Genomic DNA, 19,156 nt, shown 5'->3' with positions numbered 1-19,156 from the left:
CCTGAAACAGCACATGATTGCATAACTAGCGATACAAGGCCCATCGCCATGATTACTGTTCAGTAGCTGCTGAATGGGCCAAAATATACATGTTCCCCCAGAAGAAAAATATTTGAGTAGTTTGGGGTCAGAATGTTTATTGAAAATACAATTTGGACTGGGAGAGTTGGGGAACATGGACTGAAGGGTAACTGTATAAAAATAATTCAGTGGAGTCACAGCCTGGTCATGTTTTCCTTGAGAGCTAACTTTAGAACATAATAACCATGTGAGATGAACTTTGCTACTGTATCTTGTTGAATTACAACTACCAATAAATAGTTGTTTCAACATTTTAGAAACATAGAAAACAGAAAAAGGTTGTAGGCAATCAGGAGCACGTTAGCTTCCTCACCTTTTTCCTCCCATTCTTAGTTACACAGAGTGAAGTGGTTTAAATGACCAACCATCTGCCCAAGGACTTTCTTTCTGTTCCTGAGAAGTTCTCAGCTTCACTGAGCCTAAGTATTACTATATAAGGTAGAAGATAGAACCCCATGAATACTGATTTTGGAAAGCTTCTTTCTTTCTTTCTTTCTTTCTTTCTTTCTTTCTTTCTTTTTTTTTTTTTTGTTAATTTTTTTTTTTAAAGTTAACATGTGCATAAAAGGAAACTGAAAAACACAAGAAGCAAAGAACAAAGTCATCCATAATCACAAGCAGTTTACAGTTTGACTTCTAGGTCCCATGTGTATCTATACATCTATACATCTATCTATACATAGTTATGGGCCATGCTTCTTTACACACCATGAATATTTCCTATTTCAAAGTCCCAAAATTATGAATGTCTTGATAACCAAGAATACACCAATACCATCAGAAAGAAAAAAATGTAATCCCTGTCTTTCTTGGCAACAAAAACGGCAACAGGCCTAAAGATATTGGCAGATAGTGGCAGAGTTACAATTAAAATACTGCGTTTCCTTAATGTTCAATTAAAAATGAAACAAAGTAACAGAGTACACAAAATATAATGCTTCTAAAAGAATTCATTATCCAATCTATACTATTCAAATATTAGCAAGGAGGTATGTTTCCACTGAATCACTTACTGTTTTCCTAAAGCACAGCCAAAGAGATGCACACACATTAACAGTTATCATTAGCATGTAAATGTGAACACATCCACACGTGCCTCTCCCACTATACTTCCTTCTGTCCCTCTGCTGCCAGTCTAATGAGTAAGTCCTGACATACATCCCTCAGAGACAGCTTAACACTTCCATGTCCAAGACGCTTCCTTTGATTTTGGAAAGCTTCTTAAAGGACTTTTGAAGGCACCTTTGGCTGTACACAATTTTTGCCAAATGCGCTGAGTTTAGAACCGAACACTCAATGCAGCCATTGCTGTACTATAGTGGTGACCCCTGGCTGGGTTGCCAGATGGGATACAGCATACCCAATTACATTTACATCCTCAGATAAATGAAGAATAATTGTTTAGTATAAGTACATCCCAAGTCTATTTGGGGCATAATTATTAAAAATTATTTGTTTATTTTTATTTGCTAAATCTGGCAACCCTCACACTGGTGGATCCTTCACTCACAAGGATTCCAACAAGGCCACAAAGGGGCTTTGCACAATTAAGGTACATTGAAATGAAATTCTGGGGGAAAACATTTGCCATAAAAGAGTTATTATAGAATACTAGGAAAAAGATGAACCTCCCCCGTATAAAAATGCACAAAGGACATGAAGAGACAATTTACATACACAAAAAGATATGCAAATGGAAAAAAGGATGTAAATAAATATTCAGCCTTATTTGTAATGAAAGAATGGCGTATTTTTAAAAATCAGTGAGATACTTGGGAATGCAAGTATCAGAGTGCAGCCACTCTGGATAACATATAGAGGTTCCTCAAAAAAATTAAAAATGAACTACCCTACGACCCAGCAATTGCACTACTAGGTATTTATCCAAGGGATACAGGTGTGCTGTTACCAAGGGGCACATGCACCCCAATGTTTATAGCAGCACTATCATCAACAATAGCCAAAGTATGGAAAGAGCCCAAATGTCCATTGGTGGATGAATGGATAAAGAAGATGTGGTATGTATGTATATATACATATATACTACTCGGCAATCAAAAAGAATGAAATCTGGCCATTTACAACTACATGGATGGAACTAGAGGGTATTATGCTAAGCAAAATTAGTCAGAGAAAGACAAATATCAAATGACTTCACTCATATGAGGACTTTAAGAACAAAACAGATGAACATAAGGGAAAGGAAGCAAAAATAACATAAAAACAGGGAGGGGGACAAAACATAAAAGACAAATATAGAGAACAGAGGGTTGCTGGAGGGGTTGTGGGAGGGGGGATGGGCTGAATGGGTAAGGGGCACTAAGGAATCTACTCCTGAAATCATTGTTGCACTATATGCTAACTAACTTGGATGTAAATTTAAAAGATAAATTAAATTTTAAAAAAGCTACCAAGGAAGCAAAGCTAAAAAGCAACAATAGCACCTGGTCTTATTCCATACCTTAACAACAGGAGTTAAATAGCCTTTCTGGAGGAAAATTCAGCATTGTGTATTTTTTTTTTCAAAGCCTAGGAAGTGTATATAATCAGAAAGAATAATTCCATTTCTCGGGATCTGTTCTAGGGAAATATGTTGAATGTGGGAAAAGACTGAACTTTAAGGATATTCCCTAGTGTAATGTTTTTAACAGTAAAAAATAGAAAACAACTTCAATGTTCAACAGATGAGTTTGTTAAATAGTTGTTTAACTATTAGTTGGTTAAGCAGCCAACTTTGGCTCAGGTCATGATCTCGCGGTCCATGGGTTCAAGCCCCACGTCGGGCTCTGTGCTGACAGCTCAGAGCCTGGAGCCTGTTTTGGATTCTGTGTCTCCCTCTCTCTGACCCTCCTCTGTTCATGTTCTGTTTCTCCCTGTCTCAAAAATAAATAAAACAACGTTAAAAAAAATTTAAATGCAAAAAGTACATTATAAAATAGCATGCACATTTAAGGGTTTCTTAAAAATTTTTTTAAATGTTTATTTATTATTTATTTTTTAGAGGGGGAGGGGCAGAGGGGGGGAGAGAGAGAGAATCCCAAGCAGGCTCCACACTGTCAGCACAGAGCCCAACGTGGGGTTCAAACTCATGAACCCATGAGATCATGACCTGAGCCAAGATCAAGAGTCAAATGCTCAACCGACTAAGCCACCCAGACGCCCCTGATTTCAGTTTTATTAAAAAATATATATACACGCTGTCACAGGAATACAAAGATAAACTACAGATGGGGAGAAAATATTTGTAAATCACCTAGTCAATAATATATAAATATTTCAATATGTAAAGTGCTCTCAAAACTCAACAATAAGAAAAAAAACAATTTAAAAATGGTGAAACACAGACACTTTATCTAAGGAGGATATGTGGACAGCAAATAAGTATGTATGTTTAACATCATTAGCCAATAAGAATATGCAAATTAAAACCATGCTGAAATATCACTATGCACCTATTAGAATAACTAAAATTAAATACGGTGACAATAAGAAGTCCGACAAAGATGTAGGGCACCTGGAACTCTCATATATTGCTGTTGAGAACGTAACATGATACAGCCACTCTGGAAAACAGTTCGACAGTTTCTTACAAAGTAAACATACACTTACCATATAACCCAGTAATGTTACTCCTAGGTACTTAAACTTTACTTGTACACAAATACTTATAGCAGCTCCATTCACAGTTACCAGAATTGGAGACAACCCAAATGTCTTTCAACCTGGAAATGTATAAACAAACCACGGTACATTCATACAGTGGAATACTCAGCAGTAGAAAGTAATGAGCTAGTGACACACAAAACATCTTGGATGAATCTCATACATGCTGATTGAAAAAAGCCAATCTCAAAGATTACACACTCCGTGACTCTATTTATGTAAAATTTCAAAACCCCAAATCCTATGTGAGAGAGAAGTGCTTGCTAGTGCCAAGGGTTAGGGGTAACGGGAGATACGACCATGAAGGGATAACAAGAGGAATTTTGGGGGTGATAGAACTGTGCGTATCCTGATTTTGGTGAGTGTAACATAAATCCATGTATGTGTTAAAACTCATAGAAATGTTTAAAAATTTAAAAATATGTATAAACACAGAAAAAAGAATGAAAAGGGGCACCTGGATGGCTCAGTCAATTAAGCCTCTGACTTGATACCGGCTCAAGTCATGATCTCATAGTTTGTGAGATTGACCCGTTAGTTGGGCTTTGTGCTGACAGCACAGAGCCTGCTTGGGATTCTCTGTCTCCCTCTCTCTCTCCCCTCCCCGGTTCATGCACACACGTGTAATCTCTCTCTCTCAAAATAAATAAATGAACATTAAAAAAAAGATTCTCTCTCTGCCCCTCCCCCACTCTCTCGCAAGAAAAAAATAGGGGCACCTGGGTGGCTCAGTCAGTTAAGCGTCCGACTTCAGCTCAAGTCATTATCTCACAGTCTGTGAGTTCAAGCCCTGAGTCGGGCTCTGTGCTGACAGTTCAGAACCTGGAGCCTACTTCGGATTCTGTGTCTCCCTCTCTCTCTGCCCCTCCCCAACTCGTGCTCTGTCTGTCTTTTTCTTTCTCAAAAATAAATAAACCTTAAAAAAAATAAAGAAAAGACACAGGTACCATTTTTACAGTGGGTTATTTCCATGCAGGCAAATACAGGTGATATCTTCCCTCTTGATTGTGGAGTATTTCTAGGTTTAAAAATAATGAACATTTGTTCACTTATGAAGAGACTTTCTTTAGATAGGTAGTATATACGTACATAAAAATTGTTATAGGAAAACTTGAGTGATGTCTGCCATTATTTCCTATTGGCTCAGCCTTTTGGAGGTAAAGAAGCTTCAATGAGTTGTTAGAAAAAAACTATCTTTTGATAAGATATTTCTTTTCCTTACGAAAGAACTGGCAGTGCTATCTTCGCTCCATAAATCTTGTGCTTTTCCATGGGCCACAGCACAAAGTGTCCCGGCCTTCTGTGGCACCATTAGGTGTCCCATTAGCATCCATTAACGGACAGATTCCACTTCCTGGTATGTAGCCAGAATTCCTTATGAAATGGAAAATGTAGGGGTACTGATGCAATACCATAGATGAGGTATTTGCTTCTCTTTCTCATCAATTCTAGTTTGTCTTACAAACAGATGAGAATTCTCATCAATGATTAAGCATTAGGAAACCAGGAGTTCCCAAGTGAGGGTTGCTGGAGGGGTTGTGGGTGGGCGGATAGCTAAATGGGCAAGGGGCACTTGTTGAGATGAGCACTGGGTGTTATATGTAGGGGATGGATCACTGGATTCTGCTCCTGAAATCATTATTGCACTGTATGCTAACTAACTTGAATGTGAATTAAAAAATAAAAATAAATTTTGAAAAAAGGGGGAAACCAGGAGTTCCAATAGCACTTGGATCCTTTGATTTTGCTTGAGGACACTAACCAAAGTTATGCTAGAAAAAATTGTTCAATGGTTTTATTCACAAACCAAGAAGGAAAATTTAAACCAAGTTTCAGGTAGGCATTTGGCATGCTTGCTCATTATTTGCCACCTCTATGCAGGAGCCTGAGGTTCCAACAAGAGAAGGTTCTTGTCCTGAGAGCAGACCCCTCCTGGACCATGGCAACCAATACTTCCACCCACTCCCTGAGGGGGTCCAGCCTCCCTCATTTCTGTCTGCCATGGATCCCAGCAGGAAGTGAGACTATAGGCATCCTATAGGCCAGTTTGTTTCTCAAAAATCCACAGTTATTATCGGGCATTATGCTTTAGTTTGGCAGTTATGGCTGCCTTGAGAGCTGTACCACCACTCAGGGCAAGGGTATTACAAAAGGCTAGAACAGACATGTTGTAATTTCTTAGGGTTTGGCCTTGACTCCCATGAATAGTTGCATAACTCCAACAAAAGCCAAAATGTTACAAATTTCCACAGCTACCGAAACATATATGTGCATGTATAGGAAATACCTTGAGGGGTTCACACCAGCCTGGTGACAATTGTGAAGATTGGAAATGGGGCATTTTAAATTTGTCTGTAACTATTGAAGTTTTTACATATTATATTATCTGTGTGCTTTAAAGTTAAATCTTAGGACCCTTTTGGGGGGAGATGAGAGATGGATAAATTCACCATGTTGTCATTTTATAAGAGCAGGTGTTCTGAAGGAATTGAGGACAGATGAGTTTGACAGGAATGAAGATCTTCCATTCTTTCCTTAACAGAAGTCTGGAGGAGTATACACGACACCAAAAGAAAGAATTGTGACTTGAATAACACTGAATAGAGAAGGTAGTGTCATACTTGGGAAAAGAACCTTAGAGGAAGTACAAAGTTGGATTTGATGGTCTAGTAATACTCAAACAGTTCTCAGATTGGATTATTTTTGTTTTTACTACTGAATGAATGTGAAGTGTTAGAATATCCAGAAACAAAGAGTGACCACATGACAGAAGAAAAGAGATGAGGTCTGGAGGGGAACATATGGTGAATAGCTTCTGGAGACAGGAGAGTGAGCTGGGGATGAGGGTAGGAGGAACAGGTTAAGAACCATCCACACCATATGAGTGTCCAGAGCTCATGTCACAGGCCATGCAAGGCCAGGAGAGGCCTTTTGAGAAAGAGCCTCACTGAATCTGTGTCTCAGCTTAAGAGGAAGATTTTCCTGTGTAGAAAGTGAAAACAAAGGGTTTTCACCAAGTCCCCACCGAGGGGGGATTTCAAAGGTTCTTATTCCTGAGGAGTTCCCTGTTCAATGAGGAAGCCAGACAAGAGAATTATAATAATTCAGTGTGACAAATTACTCATTATTCGGGAGCTGAGAAGTTGTGACAGAGTATCTGGGGAAGGTTTTTAGAGGACTTGGTGATTGGGAGGGACCAGCAGGGTGTGTGTGAACAGGGCACAGAGGACACAGTCCAAGGAGGAGGAAAACCAGGACCACTAGGATGAGAAATTTAGATCTGGGGGCAGAGAAGGTTTTGGAGGATCAGCACAATGACGAGTGGCCGGAGGTCTGCCTAGCGGAACATCTTAGAGGAACAAGAGGTGTTGTGTATGGTATTAATAACTCCCACAGGAAAGAGAAGAATGAATTAAAGAGTCAGTCTTGAGAAAAAGCTGAAAGGGGCACAGCACAGGGAATATGGTCAACGGTATCGTAACAGTGCTGTGTGTGACAGATGGCAGCTACATTTGTGGTGAGTTTGTGCTGTGACAACCCACAGAGTTGTCGAGTCACTGTATTGTACACCTGAAACTAATGTAAGATGGTGTGTCAACTATACTTCAATAATAATAATAAAAGCATAGATACCACAACAGATGGAATGCAGAAGCAGGTAAGAGAATTGAGCTTTCCATTAAATCAGATATTAAAGAGACCTGCAAAGGTATTTTAAAAAAAGAAAAAGAAATAGCTGAAGGGTTGAGTCACTGTTTAGGTTTTTTGAGAAGCTTGCTTCTGAATCGGGTTCAGTGATGAGTAACAGCAGAAAAAGCAGAAGGCTCTTCTTTTCTCTTTTTCCTCCCTCCCTTCTTCTTTCCCTCTCTTCTTTCATTGTCTCCTTCCTTCCTACCATCATTAAGGAATTCTTCTTCAGGAGAATCAAGAATGAGAATGTTTCAAAGGGATCATAACAGATAAAAGACCATTATCTTTTATTAGGAAGTTACAGTATGTGATTTGGTACAGGAAAGTGAGTCACCATGTTAGGTTAAAAGCAATAGAAGTTCACAGAAGTTACAGGGACAAATGTTCTACCAGGGAGGGAACAAGTCACTAAAATAAAATACTGTAGTTATTAATATATCCCACATTTAAGTATTCAGAATTTCCAAGTAAGAGAATTAGACTCCTTGATGATTGCCCTTAAATTCTATCCTTATTTTATTCTGGGTACGGCCTGACATGTTTTGATGAGAAAATAAGTAATTGAATAATAATGTGCCTCTCTTTTATGTATACATTATTATACTTTTCCCTTTACTAAAATTTAAGATATTATTGTCCAAGACATTACTAAAATCACACATATCCTGTGTCTCTCAGAAAATAGTTACAAGAATAGTGATAGATCATTTAATATTTGAAGAAAAACACCTGTTTTTAGAGAGAATGTCCTTCTCTAATGTATTTATTCATTTAATGAATTCATTCTTTCAGATTCTTTGCATCTTGTTCTTCAGTAATAAAGTAAAGGAAATTTGCATGAAGATGAAGATTTTCTTGTTGGTTGCACTGGCATAATAAAGCTGAATAGAGACCCAGAGTCTCCAGTGGAGCTGAGGGCACAGAACCTAAGAGAGAGCCTTGTATGGTGGGCAACAGAAGAGGACAAAGCCAGCTCAGAAGAATCACTTATCTACGATTCCCCAAAGTGACTCTGTCCAGCTCCCTGAACCGCTTTCCATCCAATTTTAAAGGTTTCCATTCTGTTGAGTGGAAAACATGAACTAAGTGAGGAACTTTGCTGGGAAGCTATGGGACACACCAAGTGGACAGGATAGTCATTGTCTTCTAAGGGCTTATGATAAAAATGGAGGAAGGAGACTTCTGATTAAAACTATCATTACAGATAAGAGGTGGGAAGTACAGTAATCAGGGGCACAAAGTATAATGGCCAGTGGAAGATGAAGTGATACATTCTGACCAGAATCTAGGAAGTCAATGACAGTAGAATGTCAGCAAGGCCTTCAATGGTGATTAGGATGTTGACTGCTGGAATATTGGGAAAAAGGGGGAAGAGACTGGTCCCACACTGGACCAGGTATGGGGCTGAAGAACACAGGATGTATTAAAATACGGCTTGTCCAGTATGTCCAGCTGTGGGTGCAAGATGGTGTGAAAAGGAGAAAGGTATAGTGGACGGTAATGCTGAGAAAACTAACGGGAGCCAGATTATGAAGAGCATTGAAGTCAGTTTGGCTTTTATTCTTTATTGTAATGGAGAGCCATTGAAGATTTTCAAGGAATGAGGTGGCATGTTGATACACACAGACATAGCTTTCTTCAGACAGCTAACTCTAGAAGTGGGGTAGAGAACAAATTGGCATGATAGGGCCATTTCTTGCACAATGTCAAGGCACCATTCATAGCTCAAAAGGATGCAGTACAAATGGCACCTTCTGGAGTTGGGCAGTGCAGAGGCCTTCAGAGCGGAGGCGGGAGAGGCCAAGTGGTAGCATGTAGGATGTTTTGGTTGCAAGCAGCAGAAAGTGATTCTGACTTAGGATTCAGGCAGCTCAAAGAATTAAAAGAAAACACTTATAGGAGTCCGAACTACTCCATGGGTCTAAGAGTCAAGTTACAGAGAAAGAGGATGTGATCAGCCCATCTAAGTCAAGCATTTACTTTTTGACCAAGAGAACATAGTGGCATCTGGACTGAGAGTCCCCCCAAGACTTCAGGCAATGGGGAGGGAAAACTGAGGTGCTGTCACCAAAGGAAGGGGTACAGATGCTGGACCAGAAAGTCAAAACCAAGGGTGTGAGCTATAATAATCATGGCAGAGACTGCTACTTGCCCAGCAAATAACCAGTCTATTTCTCTTCCTTAGTAAAAGACACTAATTATATGCAGGTAACACTATGTCTAGCTAAAAGGCTTTATTTCCTAAGCTTCTTTATAGCTAGGTGTGGCCATGTGACTCAATTTTCTGTGAGTCCCAAAGTTGGATGGGAACTCATCAAGAGCTCCTTAAGAAGGTGGGGGGCTCCTGGGTGGCTCAGTTGGTTGAGCGTCCGACTTCAGCTCAGGTCATGATCTCGCGGTCCATGAGTTCAAGCCCCGCGTCGGGCTCTGTGCTGACCGCTCAGAGACTGGAGCCTGTTTCAGACTCTGTGTCTCCCTCTCTCTGCCCCTCCCCTGTTCATGCTCTGTCTCTCTCTGTCTCAAAAATTAAACGTTAAAAAAAATTAAAAAAAAAAAAGAAGGTGGGCAGACACTTGCTAGTACCTTTTTTCCTCCCCTCACTCCTTCCTCTTTTAAAAGAATTTTTTTAATGTTTATTTATTTTTGGAGTAGAAAGAGAGAGAGCATGTGGAAGCAAGGGAAGGGACGGGATCTGAAGCAGGCTCTGCACTGAGAGCGGAGAGCCTGGCGAAGGGCTCAAACCCACAAACTGTGAGATCAGGAGCTAACCCAAAGTCAGATGCTTAACTGACTGAGCCACCCTGGTGCGCCTCCCTCACTCCTTCCTCTTATCTTCTTCCTGAAAAGCAGAGATGATGCCTAGAGCACCAGCAGCAGTTCTGCGATTGCAGAGCAGAAAGACAAAAGCTTGGGTCCTTGATGACATTTGGAATGGCCGTATTGGCACTGGATCTGCTTCCCCTGGACTTCATTTATAAGAGAGAGAAAAATACTTCTGTATTTTGAAGCTTTTCTTATTTCCAGCCTTTGTTAGTAATGGCCTATTTCTCTCAGGAGCCTAGGATAATAAAGAAGCCTACGACTGTGAGGAAAGCTGAAATTGAAGGGATATGTGGATAAAAGATGAGGGAGACCAAACAGGAATAGCTAGATCAAATAGCAAACCAGAAGAGGACAAGGTTACGGAAGTTAAGGGAAGTGAGAATTTCCAGAGTTTGGAACAAAAGCCAGGAATAGAAAGTGGTTTGGATGATTTAGACCTCTTGGAAAGATAAATTTGGTACTTGAGGGGCGCCTGGGTGGCTCCGTCAGTTAAGCATCCAATTCTTGATTTCGGCTCAGATCATGATCTCACAGTCATGAGATCTCATGCCCAGCGTGGAGCCTACTTAAGATTCTCTCCCTCTCCTGCTGCCCATCCTGTGCTCTTGCTCTCTCTCTCTCTCTCTCACTAAAAAGAAGAAGGAGGAGGAGGAAGAAGTGGAGGAGGAGGAGGAGGAGGAGGAGGGGAAGAAGAAGAAGGGGGAGGGTGAGGAGGAGGGGGAGAAGAAGGAGAAACTCAACTGATTTCTATATGTATGACCAATAGAGTTTGGAAGAAAAATTAATATAGGTACATGGAAAACTAAACAAATGGAAATATAATTTTGTTGTTAACTCTAGAGCAATCAGTTCTGTAGTAAAGGAATTTATTACAGTATTCTACGTGGTTCAACATGAAGGAATACTTATTTTATCCTAATGTAAAGTTCATCTATTAATTTCAGTAATGTCAAACTGTTATTCTGGGAGGGTTGTGAAATGTATGTGTTTGTGATGATATAAGGAAGAATAATACTCATTGATCATAACAGGAGCCAATTGATGTCATCTCGTGATAAAAAGATTTAATTTATTATAAACATACTGTTTAGAAACTTGGGCATATATACCAGATAAAATAATTAGGAAAGTTGAAAGTGGCTGCCTCTGGGAATTTGGAATACAATGATAACCAAGCCAGACAAGGTAAGAGTTCTTGCCTTTGTATATAATGGAAGTTAGTGGGAATTGCACACAACTGAATGAGCAACTATTTTAAAAAGTGTAATAGTGTTATAAGAGAAGTACAGGAAGCAAATGGGCCACTTGGGATATGGGTGATCTGTTTTACTGGGTTTTATGTTAAACTGGGCTTTATCAGGAAACTATTTGTTTCTATCCTTACTTCTAGAAGACCTCAAAACTATCTGTTGCGGGGCACCTGGGTGCCTCAATGGTTAAGCGTCCAACTCTTGATTTCAGCTCAGGTCATGATTTCACAGTTGTGAGATCGAGTCCTGTGTTGGGCTCCATGCTGATCATGGAGGCTGCTTGGGATTTTCTTTGTCCCTCTCTTTCTGTCCCTCCCCCACTTGTGTTTACTCTGTCTCTCTCTCAAATAAATACATAAACAAACAAACAAACATAAAACTTGTCATTGAAGATCTTGACTGTGGTGATATATGCACACACACCGGTGATAAAATTGAGTAGAACTAAACACCCACAGGAGCATAACTAAGACAAAACTGAATAATATGGATGGGTTGTATCTATGTCAATATCCTGGTGCTGATATTGTACTCTAGTTTTGCAAAATATTACCTCTAAACCTGGGTAAAGTGTATACTGGATCTCTCTGTCTTATTTCTTACAAGTGAGTTACTACCACTATCTCAATAAAATTTTCAACCAGAAAAACATATTATTGGTTGCACAGATTCAAGATCTTTCAGGTTACAGGGAACAAAGGCATATTCAGAGTAGATCAGAGGGTGCCTGGGTGGCTCGATCAGTTGGGTGTCTGACAGGTCACGATCTCACAGTCTGTGAGTTTGAGCCCCATGTTGGGCTCTGTGCTGACAGCTCAGAGCCTGGAGCCTGCTTCAGATTCGGTGTCTCCCTTTCTCTCTGCCCCTCCCCCACTCACACTCTGTTTGTCTGTCTGTCTCTCTCTCTGTTTCTCAAAAATGAACATAAAAAAGTATTGAAAGTAGCTCAGGAAATAGGGAATACAATAAGAATGAGGGAAAGTGTTTCAATATCAAAGATAGCTGGCTTGAAAGGAAATCACAACAGTACTCAAATCATCTGATAGTAACTTAGAAGACACAAACGTTGAGAGTCTGTTGTCCCCTAGGTTAGGGTCCTGTCCCTGTGAATAATTATCCGTGTCTCCATATCTAGTGCTCCTGCCACTATTGATCAACCAATTCATTGAGCCTTGTCATTCCAGATCCCTAAGAGAAAGCTGAATTGATTTATTCCTCATTGTCCATGAGAGGGTGCTCATGGTAATCAGAAGTTTGGTTGCACATAACAAACTCTATTAATTTTCTAGGGCTGCCATCACAAAGCACTACAAACTGGGTTGTTTAAATAACAAAAATGCATTATCTCACAGTTCTGGAGTCTAGAAGTCCTGGATAAGATAGGGTCGTATCCTTCTGAGCTCTGACAGGGAAGGATCTGTTCCAGGCCTTTCTCCCAGCCTTATAGTTGGCTGTTTTCATGTTCACATGGTATTCTCTCTGTAAATTCAATCACAGATTGAATTTTTATAAGAACACTTTCATAGGGATGCCAGTCATATTTGATTAGGGCCTACCCTAATGATGTCATTTTAACTAATTACATCTGCAATAACCCTATTTCCAAATAAGGTTACATTCTGAAATCTGGGTATTTGGGCTTTGGCACGTGAATTTGGGGTGGAAATTTGGGTGGATCAGAATTCAGCTGATAACACAAACCCAAGTCAAGAAGAGTTTAAGTTAAGGGGTTCCTGGGTGGCTCAGTTGGTTAAATGTCTGATTTTGGCTCAGGTCATGATATCACAGTTCATGGGCTCAAGCCCTGCATTGGGCTCTGTGCTGATGGCTCAGAGCCTAGAGCTACTTCAGATTCTGTCTCCCTCTCTCTGTGCTCCTCCCCCACTTGCACTCTGTCTCTCTCTCTCTCTCTCTCTCTCTCAACATTAAGAAAAAAAGAGTTTAAGTTAAAAGGGGATATAACTGTACATCTACAGGAAAGACAGGGGTCTCAGGAACAGTGGGAATCAGGGCCTAGAAGACCACCTTGACTCTTGCTTCTACTTGAAGAGCTTCATCTCTCTTTCAAAGAGTTTACTTGCACAGGGCAGGGAATGTGATAACTGACAGCTCCAGAGATCCACGTTTCCATCATCAGAGAGGCAACGAATCTAGACTCACTGGTTCTGAATTAAAATATTTCAGGATAAAGACTGTGATTGGTCCAACATGGTTTTGGAACCCACCCATAGACTAATTGCTGTTGGTCACAAGGCTTGCCAAATATGTGCCATATGGTCTGAAGGAATGTTTTTCAAAAGAAGGGAGTATTTTTCTTGGTAGAACAAACTAAAGATCCCTATTATCTTGGTGGGTAAAGGCCACTTCCAAAGCTACTTGCTGCTGTTGGACCAGGCCCCTGATAACGTTTTAATCAGTGTGGCCAGGGTCACAATGTGGTATGAAACCATGCGGTGCCAAGCATGGCATACTATACATATCGAAGATAAACAAGGCTGGATGCTAGCTAGCATGGTAAGGACAGATTTCAAAGAATTGCAATAGGGAAATGAATCCAGTGGAGTGGACTGAACTTAACCCTGATCTATGCGGAGGAGATTGGTGTTTTAAGGGGGGAAGGGGAGGGGAGGGAAGTGAAAATTTACAAAAAGCATGAATGGGGGTGGGGGTCGGTCCATATAAAACCCAGTTGTGTTTGCTAACTCGCGTTTGTAAAAGTTAGGCTCCTACCCTTCCCACAAAGGCAGGTGGACAAAGGCCCTATCTTCAGGTGTCAGCTAGAACAGTCAATTCTCTGGGAAGCCTTGTGCTTTCTCAGGCAGGTACCTTGAGGGGGCTGGGGTCATCCTTGGGCTGCTGCTGTGAGCCCTTAACAATTACGTTAGTGTTTGTTCAAGTCTTCCTAGGCCAACGTTGAGGCCTAGTGAAGAAAAAGCTCAGAGGAGCTTGGATAAGGTTACTGTCAGTGGTTACCAGGGGTTTGTTGGTGGGAGGGAAGGAGGCATAAATAGGTGGGAACCTAGGGACTTTTAGGGCCGTGAAACTCTTCTGTATGATACTGTCATGATAGATACCTGTCATTATGCATTTGTTAAAACCCACGGAAAGTACACCAAGAGCGAACCTAATGTAAACCAAAGAGTTCATCTGATATTAATGTATCAACACTGGCTCATCAACTGTAAGAAATGTACCACCCTGTGCAGGATGTTAATAACAGGGAAAGGATGTATGGGGAAGAGGGAGATATATGGGAACCGTAGGTACTGCTGCTAATTTTTTCTATAAGCTAAAACTGCTCTAAAAATAAGTCTATTTATAAAAAAAGAGATTTTTTTCAGATGGTATTTTTTTTCATTTTTCATTAGGTTTGAAATGACTCATTAAATGGGAAGTGAAGGCTACTAATTGTCCTATTTATATAATATAGTACAGACTCAAAGACACTTTGACACACTCTGTGTAAAATAAAAGTAATTATTGAAAAGTTGATCGTTTCAAAAGTAATGCATAATGTTAAAAATGTCTAAAGTGGCACCTGGGGGGCTCAGTCAGTTAAATGTCTGACTTTTGGTTTTAGCTCAGGTCATGATCTCATGGTTGGTGGGATTGAGCCCTGTGTCAGGGTCTACACTGATGGCACGGAACCTGCTAGGGATTCTCTCTCTCCTTCCCTCTCTGCCCCTTCCCTGCTCCTGCTCTCTCTCTCTCTCTCTCTCTCTCTCTCAAAATAAACAAACTTAAAAAAAAGTCTAAAGTAGAAGGTAGCATCCTACCCCACACAAGTAATCGCTCTTAGGAGTTTGAAGTACCCTCTCCCAACCCCATTCTACCCCAACTACCTTCATTCATTTTGTCCTCACAAAAACTTTGTGATAAAAAGTTGTGATACAAGTAGGGAAGCTATTATAGTGTCTGCTCAGAGAACCAGTGCTATGGAGCCTCTGGGGACAGTTTTCAGTATGTGGTTTGGCCGAGTTTCCACTAGAAACACCCAGAAGGCACATACTCAGCACCTGGCAAGAGGAAGCCTTGAAGAAAAGATGTTTTCCCTCTGTTCTCTGTAACGAATATTTGGAAACAGACCCCTGTATGTGAGGTAAAGCTTTTTTAAATGTGCTTGAACAAAAAGATGAAAGGTTCTATAAGGAGAAAAAAAAGTGTTTTTCCAAAAACTGAGAGAAGTTGCTGAGGAGACAGCTGACTTCCTGCCTTATTTCCAGAGACCAACTTTCTTAAGGTATTAGCAAACCTGGTCCCAGGAAAACTGCCTTTGAATGAAAATCTCCAGTATTTGGTGAACATTAAGTAGGGCGCCCTATTTGGGTAATGACTCAGATTCGATATCCAGCTGTCAGTAATGTTAGCATTTGCCGGGTTTCATGAAATCTTTTATTGACTTAGGCATTCTGATTCAGGTTTTGCTTGTTTTTGTTTTTGTTTCCTGTTCTCCACCTGTTTGTGGGTAGGTTTTTATGACCGGTGTGGAATTCCTAATTTTACACATTTACTTATAGTTCATGCTTGAAATTTGATGAAGGAAATTGAGCTGTTCTATCTACTGCCTTACAAGCAGGAGATCCTAGGGTAAATGTGTGTGTGACAAACCAGGACCGCAGAAGTAGTGTAGAAACAAGCTCGGAAAAGAGAGGTAATTATCTAAAATTAGATCAAGTAAAAACCGCTCTGTTAGGTAAATCCTGTTGCTAAATTACCTACAGCAAGCTAAGCATGTAATACTGTGTCCCACGAAAAAAGAATTCGAAAGCCTTAGCAACAAGAAAGTGTTTGGGATACCTAGTGTTAGCAAGCCCTTTCCTGTTTTTCTTTATTACTTTCCCAGCTTGCAAAAAGGCATGGGGAAGTTTACGGAGCATTGATTTAGGGCATGGAAAAGGGCCCAATTTTTATAAATGTCCTTATAAATAAACAAATTAATCACTCTGAGGTCAAGGGATGTTCCTGAGAAATCAGTGATATTTTTCTAGAACTTAATGGATAGGCTATGTTTTCACAATTAACGATTTGTTCTAGTTGCCCTCTTTTAATTGTAGTCTTACGACTTCGACAAAAAGCTTTGGGGTGTCATGGGGATTGAGCTCCCCAAGAAAAAGGTCATAAAACAAGTAATGCTGAACCAAAGAGCCAGGTATCTTGACGAATTTGTAATTACAGCTGTTTGTAAAGTTCCACTTTCTCCTCCAGAGCTATCAATTCAGCCCCATAGGAGAAATTTGAACAATATACTTTGTCTAGCTGTCTTGACACCTGTTGGGAAAAATCTGCAGTGACTAGGGAGAGAGGACATTGTATCGTCTTTCCTTTCTCTCTCTCTTCCCCCGACACCTACCACACATAATTTTCATAGACAGGTGTCTGCTCTAAATCAAACTAGGATCTAGTAAATCATTAAAACAGGACGTTTGAAGACCGATGTAATGATTTGGGGGAAATTCTTATGAGGTAATGTTACTCAAAAGAAGCAAGACGCAAAAATGAACTTTGCTGTGATCACAACTGTGTAATAACTGTGCGTGTATACACACAAGGTCTCCAAGATAGCAGGTAAAAATGAAAAACATCTGATCTCTGGGGAGATTTAAACAAATCTTTTAGGTGGATTTGCTTTCATCTTGCTGTGGTTGGTGCAAAGTGAAAAGGAAAAGGAAAAGAAAGGTAGGTGTGACATTCAAAATATCAAATAAGGGGTGCCTGGGTGGCTCAGTCGGTTAAGCGTCCGACTTCAGCTCAGGTCATGATCTCGCGGTCCGTGAGTTCGAGCCCCGCATCGGGCTCTGGACTGATGGCTCAGAGCCTGGAACCTGCTTCAGATTCTGTGTCTCCCTCTCTCTCTCTGCCCCTCCCCCATTCATGCTCTGTCCCTCTCTGTCTCAAAAATAAATAAACGTTAAAAAAATTTTTTAAAAAATATCAAATAACCTGTGTTATAGGCTATGGAGGCTGTTCCACCAAGCAGCTGCCGTAATTTTCGAGGGTTCCAGATGGTGGGAGGTAAATACGGCCCTCGCAAAGCCATGTCGGCAATGGTCATTTTTCCGTGGGTCTGGGGCTCACGAATGGGGTGGGAGCTGTGGCTGCCCTAGCAGGATGCTGGGGCAGTTACCAGGGCAGCCCCTCTGGATGCCTTACCTGGAGCCCGAGTGGTGGATGGACGGAGGCACCAGGTGCTCAAACCTCACCTGGTTACCAGCCAGTCCCGTAGTCTTTCCGTGTTTGAAAAACTGGCCCAACTGCGACAGTGCCCATGAGCTGACAGCAGCCCTGCTTAAGGACTATCCTGAAAGAGAGGAAATGAGATAATGCCCATAAAAGCTTTTATTATAATGCCTAGCACGTGGGATATACTCCATAAATGTTGGCTGTTGTAATCATGTAGCATTCTTGCTTATGTTTTCTTTTTAAAATGTTTATTCATTTTTGAGAGACAGAGAGAGACAGAATGTGAGCGGGGAAGGGTCAGAGAAAGAGGGAGACACAGAATCTGAAGCAGGCTCCAGGCTCCAAGCTAGCACAGAGCCTGACGCGGGGCTCAATCCACAAACCGTGAGATCATGACCTGAGCAGAAGTCAGATGCTTAACTGACTGAGCCACCCAGGCACCCCTCCTGCTTACACTTTTATTCTTATTAATAAGCAAAAATCACACATGCATATGGAAAGAGAGAGAAAGCCCCAGTGACTCTTCCTCTTCTTAAAAGGGTAATAATTCTATCATGAGAATCCTACCTTCCTAATCTAATCCCAATTACTTCCCAAAAGGTGCCACCTCCAGATACATCACATTGGAGGTTAGGGCTTCAAAATATGAATTTTGTGATATACAAACATTCATCCCATAATACAGATCCTATGCAGAAATCTTAGAGGGATAGATACATAAAGTGGACTCTAACCATCCCTCCATAGACCCATGCAGTCATTTACTCACCCACATACCCATCCTTCATCCATCCATGCATGCATCCATCCACTTAATGTTTATTTATTTATTTTGAGGGGGGAGGGGCAAAGAGGGAGGGGGAAATTGCAAGCAGGTTCTGTGCTGTCAGCGCAGAGCCCAACGTGGGGCTCAATCTTATGAACCATGAGATCATGACCTGAGCTAAAATCAAGAGTCAGACACTTAACCCACTGAGCCACCAGGCATCCTCCTGCATCCATTTAATAAACATTTACTGATCATCTATCATATCTCAGAAGAACACACAAACAGGGAAAATAAATGATACACTATATCTAAATACTACAACAGGACATTCTAAATGCTAAACAAGATCTATGGGAAATCAATGAGATAGAAAACTCATATTGATTGAGAATGGCATCAAGTTCTTTACCAATTTATTTGCCCTAGTCTGAATTAAGAAATACTCTTCTAGGGGTGCTTAGGTGGCTCAGTCTAAGTGTCCGACTTCAGCCCAGGTCATGATCTTATAGTTTGTGGGTTTGGGATCTGCATTGGGCTCTGTGCTGACAACTCAGAGCCTGGAGCCTGCTTTGGATTCTGTGTCTCCCTCTCTCTCCATCCCTCTCCCGCTTGTGCTCTCTCTCTCTCAAAAATAAATACATAAACATTAAAAAATATATATTTCTGGGGCACCTGGGTAGCTCATTGGTTAAGTCTGACT

General features: G+C 40.8%; 1 long non-coding RNA gene across 1 annotated transcript; it reads left to right on the top strand.

Moving 5' to 3' along the window:
- The first annotated feature begins 623 nt into the window (after positions 1–623).
- On the top strand, positions 624–18,735 carry LOC123580390. The gene is made up of 3 exons (XR_006703279.1): positions 624–728; positions 11,746–11,750; positions 18,726–18,735. It is a non-coding gene; the product is annotated as an uncharacterized LOC123580390 (long non-coding RNA).
- The last annotated feature ends 421 nt before the right edge of the window (positions 18,736–19,156 follow it).

The sequence above is a fragment of the Leopardus geoffroyi genome, chromosome A1 (assembly GCF_018350155.1).
Source record: "Leopardus geoffroyi isolate Oge1 chromosome A1, O.geoffroyi_Oge1_pat1.0, whole genome shotgun sequence".
Lineage (NCBI taxonomy): Eukaryota > Metazoa > Chordata > Mammalia > Carnivora > Felidae > Leopardus > Leopardus geoffroyi.
The sequence above is the reverse complement of the archived record's forward strand: the minus strand, read 5'-3'. Positions and strand labels throughout refer to the sequence as shown.